Source organism: Mesocricetus auratus, unplaced genomic scaffold (genome assembly GCF_017639785.1).
Source record: "Mesocricetus auratus isolate SY011 unplaced genomic scaffold, BCM_Maur_2.0 Super-Scaffold_100003, whole genome shotgun sequence".
Lineage (NCBI taxonomy): Eukaryota > Metazoa > Chordata > Mammalia > Rodentia > Cricetidae > Mesocricetus > Mesocricetus auratus.
In genome coordinates, this window is record NW_024429188.1 from 92,510,082 (window position 1) to 92,521,542 (window position 11,461).

The window sequence follows — 11,461 nt, forward strand, 5'->3', positions numbered from 1 at the left end:
TAGGACTACAAAGCACTGAAGCAACAATAACAGAAAACAAATACGCTCACAGCTCAAAGTAAATCAGAGAGAGTTTATTCTGGAGCCAAATATGAGTGACCCCAGGCCCAGAAACATGGACTCATTATTCCAATTATCAGGTTCCAGTGTAGTAACAATTTCATAAAGCTTTATAGTAACACAACAAAGACAATCGTAAATCAAAGACATCAAAGACAATGATGGAAAAATCAGATAGCCAGTGATAGCAAAACAGGGCAATTTGTAATAGGCTTCAGATGTTACCTGGTGAAATTCTTAGCCTTTGAGTTACTGGAAGCTAGGGAGTCTGTTTGTATACTTCATAACATATTTACCTCAAAGTCACAAAGAAGTTAGGTCACATACAGAGGTGGCCAATAAATGGCTACTTAGAGGACTAGGCTAGTCTAAGGTAATTTTGGCTCTCAACCTGTAACATTCCTACTCTCAATTAATCATCCTTATAGAATGTTTAATATAAGCATAGCTTTTTATTTATTTATTTGGTTTTTCGAGACAGGGTTTCTCTGTATTGTTTTGGAGTCTATCCTGGAACTCGCTCTGTAGACCAGACTGGACTCGAACTCACAGAGATCCACCTGCCTCTGCCTCCTGTGTGCTGGAATTAAAGGCGTGCACCACCATGCCCGGTTTTTGTTGTTTATTTTTTATATTGTTTTTTAACTGCATTTTTCTTTTCCCTTTCCTGCCTTCAAGTTCTCCCTTATACATCTCTCCACTCTCCTTCAAAATCATGCCCTCATGTTCTTGCAAGCATACATGTGTTTGCATATACATACAGAGATACATTCCCAAATATAAGCTGTTGAGTCCATGTAACGTTATTTATATGTATGTTTTCAGGGCTGACTGTTTGGCACTGGAAAACCAATTGCTTTGCTCTTCCCTGGGGATGGCAGCTTTGCTCGTTTGTCTGTAGTTCTTTGTATGGGATGGCAGCTGAATGGGCTCCTCTCCCCCTGTGCATTTCATTGGTGTCATCCTTGTTCAGCACATGTTTGGGTTGGTGAGATTTTGTAGGTGTAGTTTCTGATGTTACTAAGAGCCACAGTCTCACAGCAAACTCCCTGATCCTCGGCTCTTCCAGTCTTTCGGCCCTGTCTTCAGCAATGTTCCCTGAGCCTTAGCTGTGGGAGTTTCGTGGTTATATCCTTAGAACTGGGTTCCACAACTCTGCATTTTGATTGACTGCAGTCTTCTGTAATGGTCTCCACTTGTTGCAAGCAAGGTCATTCCCCCCCCCCAGGAACTTCAGTTCACAATAGTGGCACCATGTCTCACAAAAGAAAAAGATATTATAAGGAAATGATTGTCCACCTACAATTATATGTCACTAGAATATATTTGAATAAAGCAAATCAAATGAAGACAGTTTCCCATGAAAACATTTCCTATCACTCAGTGAACAAAATTTTAAACATTGTTCTTAAGGCCAGAAGGAATCTGATTCCAGACAGAAGCTCAGGTTGGAGTAGGAATAAAGAACAAAGAAAGTGGTAACTATGTAGGTGCTAAAGAAACACTCATCATTTAGTGAAACGATAGTAGTAGATCACAGCAGGCAGTGATGGCGCACGCCTTTAGTCCCAGCACTCAGGAGGCAGAGGCAGGCGGATCTCTGTGAGTTCGAGGCCAGCCTGGTCTACAGATCCGAGTTCCAGGTCAGCCTCCAAAGCCACAGAGAAACCCTGTCTGGAAATCACCCCCCCACAGAAAATAGTAGTAGATCACCCCTATCACAGACTATCCCTCAAGGATTCATGACCATGTTTATAGAAGAACACAGAGCAAAAATAACGAAAATTCATTATATAAATATATGAAACTGTCAAACAATTTGTTTTTGAGAAAAGGTCTCACTATGTAGCCCTGGCTACCTGGAACTCACCATAATGGTCTTGATCTCACAGAGATCTGCCTGCTTCTTCCTCCTGAGTGCTGGGATTAAGGTAGTATGTCACCACACCTTGAGAATATGTAGCCTAGACTGTTCTCAACCTTGTGAGTCTCCTGCCTCTCTGCCTCTGCCTCTTCAGATATCTTTGCACCATCACAACTGAAAAAAAACCTTTTTAAAGATAGGGTCTCATTGTGTAGTTCTGAATGGCCTGGAAATTAATGCAAGCAAGACTGGCTTTGAGCTCACAGAGATATGTCTGCCTCCGTTGCCTGAATGCTAAGATTAAAGTCTTGTGCCACAAGAACAACCCCCCCCAAAATTTTTTTCTAAAGGGTGTAAGTTAAGGAGTTATAGGAGTAGGAAATAAATTTCTTGAGCTCCTAGGAATTAAACCTGAGGTTTCACACAAACTAAGAAAATCCCCATACACTGGTCTATTCAGCCCCTATTCCATTAATACTTTTAAAACATTACGCATCCAAAACTAGAAGGAAGAAAATAAACACAGAACAGGTGGCACAAAGAGATAGTACATTAAAAAGATCAATTAATGTACACCAAATTATATTAAATGTAATTTTACTAAATGCATCAATTAAAAACAGATTGTTAGACTACATTCACTCATACATATGCAGGTGCACACACAGTTGCTTGCTTTAATTAAGAAACGTATGTATTATAAAATTTATAGAAATATTTAAAATCTGGGATAAAACCGGGCATGTCTGCCTGTAATACCAACACTTGGAAGCAGGAGAGTCAAGAATTCATGATCATTTTTGGCTACGTAGAGAATTTGAGACCAGTTTTGGCTACATAACATTCTGTCTTATAAAACAAACGCAAAACAAAAATGTGAGGAAAGGTATGCCATTTAAACATTATCTGTGCTGTTTACCACCTTGGGCTACACAAAGGTGATCTCAGCACTTGGAGCGACATGCCTTTAATACCAGCACTATGGAGGTGGAGACAGGAAGGGATATGGCTGGGCAGAGACAGGAATATAAGGTAGGAGGAGACAGGAGCTCAGTGCAGTCTGAGGCAGCAACCTGAAGCAGCAGCCTGAGCAACAGTTAGTCTGAAGCAGTTTGAGGCTGCAGTCTGAGGAGGCAGTATGGGGACAGACTCGCCCCTGTGGTCTGAGGCAGAAGTGAGAGCTAGTGGCTGGCTGCTTTGCTTCTCTGATTTTCAACCCCCCCCATACCTGACTCCGGGCTTTTATTATTAAGAACAATTAGAATTCATGCAACAGACCAAACTGAACTATATAACAAAACCCCACCTTAAAGAGATGAGTAACAGAGGCAGTAAAAACAAAGCCAAGAGAATGAGATAAATATTTGCAAATATTGCAAACATTTGAGTATCCTCAAACATTGTTGGTAAGAATTTAAAATGGTACAACTACTTTGTTTTGTTTTGTTTTTTAGATGTGGCCTCCTGTATTCTAGACTGGCTTCAAACTCACTATTTAGCCAAGTATGACCTTAAATTTCTTAACCTCAGGCCTATACCTCCCTCACTGCTGATATTACAGGCATGCATGACCACACATAGTTTATGTGGTAGCAGGGAACCACGGGGCATTCATTCATGCTAGACAAGCATTCTACCTTCTGAGCCGTATCCCTAGTCTCTCATAATAATTTAGCCATTCTTCAAAATACCAAACATAACTCTTCTAAGTCCTACTAATCCTATCTCTAGGTATATACCCAACATAAATGAAAGCATATGTTTGCACAAAAAAAACTTGTGCACAAATTTTCATAATGGTAGTATTCATAATAGCCAAAATGGTGCTAGAGTTCAGTAGTACAGATTATATGTATGAGGGTCAATTCCCTCCACCAATAAAACAAAATCCAGATAATAGTCAAATACTGGGAATGGTCCAACATGTGTATGAGTGAGGAATATATGGAATATTTATGCAATGGAAGATTATACACATACAAGAAGAATAAACCACTGATGATACATACTACTTAGTGCACAGATAAACACCGAAGAAACCAGTCACGAAACACTGCCGATATTACTCCATTCTTTGAAATGTCAGGCAGGAAATGAGAGAAAGAGAAGGAAACTCTGCATCATACAATCAGTAGGAAAACATGCCATCACCTATAGTTTGCACTTGAAAGGAAATAGGCCTACCCTGGCTAAGTGACTACTAAGGACTTGTGTGAAGCCTAGTGAGTCAGAGCACTCAATAAGAACTAGAAATCTTATGAAGGCAGGAAGACAGAAAAAATGGCTGCTGGTGGAATAGCATCACAGCCATCAATCAACTGGCCCTCCTCTGAAAACTAGGTGTATTAAAGCAATTGTACCTTGTTGTACCAACAGAAGAGGGTGCTCTTGAGCCAATCAACCAAATAAGGCATCACATTTTGGCCCCATAGCACTAGTACCACTGATCCAGGAAACCTGGGGACACTTTATTATGATGAGAAAAGAAAACACACACACACACACAAAACTCAGCATCTAAATGAAGGTACAATAAGAGAAGAGAAAAGCAAGAGGCCAAACTTCTCATTGGCTTATTATTTTTAACTTTGGGAGACAGGGTCTTTCAACTCACAAGTAGATGTCACAAGTGGACAACTTGCCACAGTCAGTTCTTTCTTTCTACTGTGGAGGACCTAGGGATCACACAGGGTTTCTGGCTTGGCAGCAAGCTCCTTTACCCACGGGGCCATCTCTTTGGCCCTAATTTTATATTTCTTTCCCCTTTTATTTCTTTATTTCTCGCTTGCTTTTGTTTTGAGACAGGGTCTCATGATGGACTTGAACACCCGATTCTCTTTTCTCCACCCCGAGTGCTGGACTAGATGCTTGAGACAGTATTCTTTGCTGAGTCAAAACTTCTTTTAAAGGCTTACATATTTTGACTTTGTGTGCATGAGTGATTGCCTGCATGTATGTCTGTGCACCATGTGTGTGTCCAGTGCCCAGGGAAGCCAGAAGACCGCATCAGATTCCCTAGAGCTGGAGTTGCCGACGGTTGGGAGCTGCCGAGTGGCTTCAGGAAATTAAACCCAGGCCTTCAGGAAGAACAACAAGTACTCTTATCTACAGGAACATCCCTCAAAAAATTTTTATAGTTTTATTTATTTAATGCCTGTATAATGTGTTTGGAATTGACGTCAAGGCCTCACACACACTAGGTAAGTGTTCTGCCTCTACCACTGGGCTACACCCCAGTCTCTAAGAGTCAAAACTTTTCAGTGAATATAAATAATCATTCTGTGATAAGAAGAACCACAAAGCAGAGGAGAAGACCAATTAACATCATTAAATAATCAATAAGAATATAAAAGAACAAAACATGGGAAATGGGGGCTGAGGAGATGATTCAGCGGTTAAGAGCACTTGTTCTTGCAGAGGGCCCAGGTTTCATTCCTAGTATGAATATGGTGGCTCACAACCACCTATAATTCCAGTTCAGGACATCCAATGCCCTCTTCTGGCCTCCACAAGCACCAGGTATGCACAAACATGCATGCAAAAACATTCATAAAAATAAATGAATACTCTTTGCAGCCAGGCAGTGGTGGCGCACACCTTTAATCCCAGCACTCGGAAGGCAGAGGCAGGCGCATCTCTGTGAGTTCGATACCAGCCTGGTCTACAAGAGCAAGTTCCAGGACAGCCTCCCAAGCCACAGAGAAACCCTGTCTCAAAAAACATATAGATATATAGGTGAATGAATGCTTTTTAAACAAACCATGAGAAATATAAATATGAAATGACTATTAAGTGAACTCAAGAAAGACACTGGGGGGAAAAAACAAAATAATCTCAGGATCAAATACTAAATTAAAAGGCACTCAAGAAGAGGGATGATCTCTCAGCCTGGACTCTTAGGGGAGTGCCTGGACCCTACCCTGAGTGAAATGACAGACTCTGGATATCCCCTATGTGGAAGGAAGTGGGGATAGGGTGGGAGGCTGGGGGGATAGTGGAGGTGTATGGGAGGAGGGAGGGAGAGGGAACTGGGATTGGCATGTGAAGCAAGCTATTTAAAATTAAAGTAATAAATTTTTAAAAAGGCAAGAGCTTGAGGTACTCAAGGTCACTTTCATCTACCCATCAAGTTGAAGGCCAGCAGGGGCCATATGAGACTCTAAGTAAATAAATACATAAAACCTAGTAAGAAGACTAAGCTGGGTCGTGGAGGCGGGTACACCTTTGATCCCAGCACTCAGGAGGCAGAGACAGGCAGATCTTTGTCTGAGTTCCAAGCCAGCCTGGCTTACAGAGCAAGTTCCAGGATAGCCAAAGCTACATAGAGAAACCCTGACTCAAAAAAGTTAAGACTAGTGGCATGTGACTATAATCCCAGTTATTTGGGAGGCCAAGCCAGGAAGCATACATGTTTAAGGGCAGCTTCAGCAATTAGTGAGACTCTGTGTCAAAATCAAGGGGCCTAGTGGAGCTGCTTCCCTAGCATACAGGAGTCTAGGTTCATGCCTCGGGACTGAAAGACAAACACACAAACAAGTAAAAGATGGAGGGAACGACAATGAAAAGAAGTTAAGAAAAAGCCAATCATAGCACAAAATTCATGTTTAAATTTATCACAATTGAAGCAGAACTCCCAGGACAAAAAAAAATATCTAAATGTATACGCTAAAAGATCCTGCCACACACTTGAGAACATCTGTAACTGAGAGAAAAAGAAGATCTCAATAAACCTGCTAGCTTTGCTTGCTTTCAGTTGATTTTTTAAATTCCTAATTTTTGGAGGTCATGCAGCTGGGCAATATATTATTAGTCTCCCATTAGCCTTGCTGTCAACACCACTTCTGCTGTGTGGGTAATGAGGATAACGGTTGCCTAGGTTACTTTTCAGGAACATGGAGTCCACTTTTACTGAAAGCACTGAGCCCCGCAGATGTCCAATGAGTGACTAACTCAATAGAAAAGCTTGGACTCTCTGCTTTCCAATTGCACGTTTCCTTGGCTGCCTTGACCTTTGGGTCAGACTGTATCTTCTCAATTTTGCATGTAGATAGATGAGCCATTTAAAAAACGGTTTGTGTAGAACTTCACAAGGTTAATTTGACCTCAAGTTACTGAATCTCTCCTCCTTTAAGAATGAGCACACCAAGAAAAGAGTGATTAAGACAACATCCTGTTCCAGGTTATTAGAACAAACCTTGGAGATGTCCAGGCATCAATTCTTTCCTGCCTGCTGCCCCCAGCTTCTCCCTATAAAGCCCTTCAGCAAACCTGAGCTCTCTAACATGATTTATGTTGCCTTTGTTTGCTTTGTTTTGTTTGGTTGTTTTGGTTTCTTCAAGACAGGGTTTCTCTATGTGTAGTCGGAATTTCTTTGGGCTGCCAGTCTTCAATAATGACATGGAGACTTCTTATTAATTAATTGGCCTTAGCTTAGGCTACTTCCCAACTATCTCTTGTAATTTAAATTAGTCCATTTATATTCATCTACATTCTGCTACATGGCTTGTTACCTCTCCTCCATAATGTACATCCGACTTCCTATGTGTCTTGCTGGCAAATCCCACCTCTCTTCTTCCCAGAGTTCCTATCTCTGCCCAGAAGTCTAGCCTTTTCCCTCCTGCCTAGCTTTTGGTCATTCAATGTTTATTAAACCAATCAGGTGCCTTAGACAGGTGAGGCAGAGCATAGCCACATCTTCACATAGTGTAAACAAATGTCCCACAACATCTATGTAGTCCTATTCTCCTGAAACTTGCTCTGTAGACCAGGCTGGTCTGGAAGTCACAGAGATAACCCTGCCTCTGCTGCCTGAATGCTGGGAGAAAAGGTGTGGGCTCCTATGATACCCTTCAAGTTCTTTGTTTCCTGGTTTTCCATATAAATCTTTTTCCTTGCCACAATTGCTAATCCTTAATTCATTGGCCTTTTCTAGAAGAAATTAGCAAACTTGTGTTTGGTAAGTCATTGACAGTCAACTCTGGAACAAAGCTAAGCCAAAAAGATGTTGATGGTAAACAACCAAATACGGTCAGCCAGGCATGATTAGGAAGGCCTGAAATCCCAGCATTCAGGAGGCTGACACAGGAGTATCACAAGTTACTAGTCAGCCTGGGCAACACAGTGAGACTCCATCTCATAAAAAATAATCTATAAGTCAAAAAATAATAACCCTACAGGACCTATTAGAAAGGAAAAACAGAAGGGAACAATATTCCTGACATTATATTGAAAGAAAGATGTGGTGTGAAATTCTGTAATGAAACTCAAGTAAAAGAGTGTAAGTGAGGGCCTACAAGATGGTTTAGAGAGTATAAATGTCTGCCACCAAGCCTGATGACCTGAGTTCAATGCCCAGGATCATATGGCAGAAGGAGAGAACTGACTCTTGCGAATTGTTCTCTGACCTACACACACACACACACCCACACCCACACCCACACACACACACACACACACACACACACACACACTGAAAAAAGTTAAAAAATAAGTTAAGTAAAAATTAATCAGTATTTCTGTTTTATACATTCAATACCTGAGAAAATTTTGTTCAATAGCTCTTTCTGAAGATTCTCCTAGACAAGTTTCATCTAAAGAGATGATCAGAAACCTGGCAAAGAACTAGACATTCAGAGGTGAATAGGTTTCATTATACATCTACCACATTCTTTAACTCTTACCATGCACAAAAAAGAAAAAAAACAAAAGCAAAAAAGGTGGTTAGGAGTTTCAGAATATAGGAATTGGGCCTAGGTGACCCTACTCAGGCTCCTAGCTACTCAGGAGGCTGAAGGAGGAGGATCCCAAGTTTAAGGCCAGTGTGGGTTATTGACTATTCACAGCCAATGTGGGCACAAACTCATAATGGAAAGGTAAAAACAGGCTTAGAGACATAGTTCAGGATATAATACTTGCCTACCATGAATAAGTGCATAGGTTCCAGAATGGAGATGTAGCTCACTTGACAGAATGCTTGCCTAGCATATACTAAACCCAACATTCAATTCCCAGTACCACATAATCTAGGCATGATGGTACATCCTTGTAATCCCTGCACTCAGAAGCTGGAGACAGGAGGATTAGGAGTTCAAGGTAACACCACCACCACCATCACCACCGTCACTACCACTACATCAGGTTTGAAGCCAGCCCGAGACACTTAAGGCTTGTAGAAAGTAAAAAACATAGACACTATAAGCACCTGAAAATGGGAGTAAAGGAAAAACAAAATAAGCTCAATGACTGTTTCAAAGGGGACAGTACTAGGACTATATCTCAGGGATACAGAGTATATATGGGCCCTGGATTTGATCTATCCAACCTCAAAAAGTGCCCCCCAAACCAAGAAAACAAACAGTAGGCACCTGGGTAAAGAAAGTATGGCATGAGCACTATTCCTGAAGTATTCGTCTATCCTAGTTAATGGTTTCCCATAAGCCTCCTTGTGCCCCTTGTGTTAGCAACCTTTCACTTGTCTGTACCTGTCTGTCCCTGTCCCTGTCTGTCTGTCTGTCTGTCTATCTCTGTCTCTCTCTCTCTCTGTCTCTCCCTCCCTCCCTATCTCTCTCTGTCTCTGTCTCTCTGTCTCTGTCTCTCTCTCTCTCTCTCTCACACACACACACACACACACACACACACACACACACACACACACACACACAGCCACCAGCCCCAGGCCACTCATTGCATACCACTGCTTGAGTCTGTTTTGGAATCTGATGTGGTTGCTAACATTATCAGCCCACACAGAAATACTGACCCTTCCTGCTGAGCCAGCTGCCCTACTTCCAGCCAATCTAGGGCCTCTCAAACTTGTTAAAGCTCTCCCATGGCAGTGTTATTTACACAACAAATTTGCTGGTGGGGCAGCAACGCATCTTCGGTCAGAGCCTCATACTAATTTTTCTCTGTTCCAGTAGATTGTTAAGTTAAAAGATTTTTTTAAATTCCAAATTATAGCATCTGCTTTAGTGTGTTATTCATCACAGAAGAACACACAGGAGAAAAAAATAAAATACGATTCTGGCTTTTCACTTGAGGCCTGTTTTTTATTTTTTAATCATGTTAAGGCAATATCCATCTGTCCCTGTTTAATTAAAAGTTTCAAAAAAATAGTATCAGCCAAGCACTGTGACACATGCCTATAATCCCAGGAATTGGTTGGCATAGGCATAGAAGTTGAAGGCTCTGATCTACACAGTGAATTCCAGGTCGGCCAGCAGCATGCAGCAAGGCCTTGTCTCAAAAAGAATGCTGTCATAAATAAGCATTGGATTAGTTCAGGGCACATTAATTAATATGATAATATGCATGGTAGTGAGATGGCTCATAGTTACAAAGAATAGTATGAGTGCCACACAAAGGAACAAACTGTTTGTGTGCCCAAGTAGCCTGTTAAGCCAGAGTAGCCCAGCAAGGATATTCCTTTTTTTCCTAATTTTTTTATTTCTTTATTTTCTGTGTATGGGTGTTTTACCTGTGTGTCTTTGTAACACGTGTATGCCTGGTGCCTGCAGAGGCCAGAAGAGGGAGTTGGATGCCATGGAACTGGAGTTACAGGCAGTTGTAAGCCACGGTGTGGGATTCCAACTCAGGACCTCTGAAAGAATAGCCAGTAGTCTTGACCACTGAGTTACCTCTCCAAGCCCAGAAATTGCTATTGTAAAAATCAATTCATTGTGTACTAAGACCCAAACTGAACTACCAAGTACACTTGACCAAGATGATTTCCATCTTCTCCTCATGACTAACGTGGTAACTGTGTCTCATCCCATTAGTGGGAGCTCAACTTTACCTTCTGATTTGGTGATAGGGAAAGGGAAACACTCAGGATATTATTCTTGCTGGATTGACATATTTTTACTTCTATTATTTTGTGATTTATAATATAATTATATAATTTCCCCCTTCCCTTTCCTCACTCTAAGTTCTCCCATATGCCTTTCCTCTATCTCTTTCAAATCCATCGCCTCTTTTTCATTAATTGTTGTTAAATAAATATATGTATATACATATATATTCCTAAATATATAATACAATTTAAGGATTATGGTGATTTACTAAAGTGATGGTTTTAGGTTCTCCTCAAAGATCCATGATCTCAGCTGGGTGGTGGTAGTGTATACCTTTGATCCCAGCACTCTGGAGGCAGAGGCAGGTGGATCTCTCTGAGTTCGAAACTAGCCTGGTCTACAGAGTGAGCTCCACTCAGGACAGCCAGAGCTGTTGCACTGAGAAACCCCATCTTGGATTAAAAAAAAGATCCATGATCTCACTATCTCTGGGTAGTTGGCTAGGTTTCCAATATGAGGCATGAACTCCCTTTTGTTGGACAGGTCTGAAGTCCAATTATAAGGAGAAAACTGACTCCTGGGAGTTGTTCTCTGACTAGCACACATGTTTCCAACATGTGAATGCCCAGACAAATTAATAGTAATAAAGCCAATGATGTAATGGTTCTCTACCTTTCATCTATTAACTCAGTAGCTATTAGAAGGAGCTAGGTACATAACTCAGTCATATGGCATTGTGCTTAGC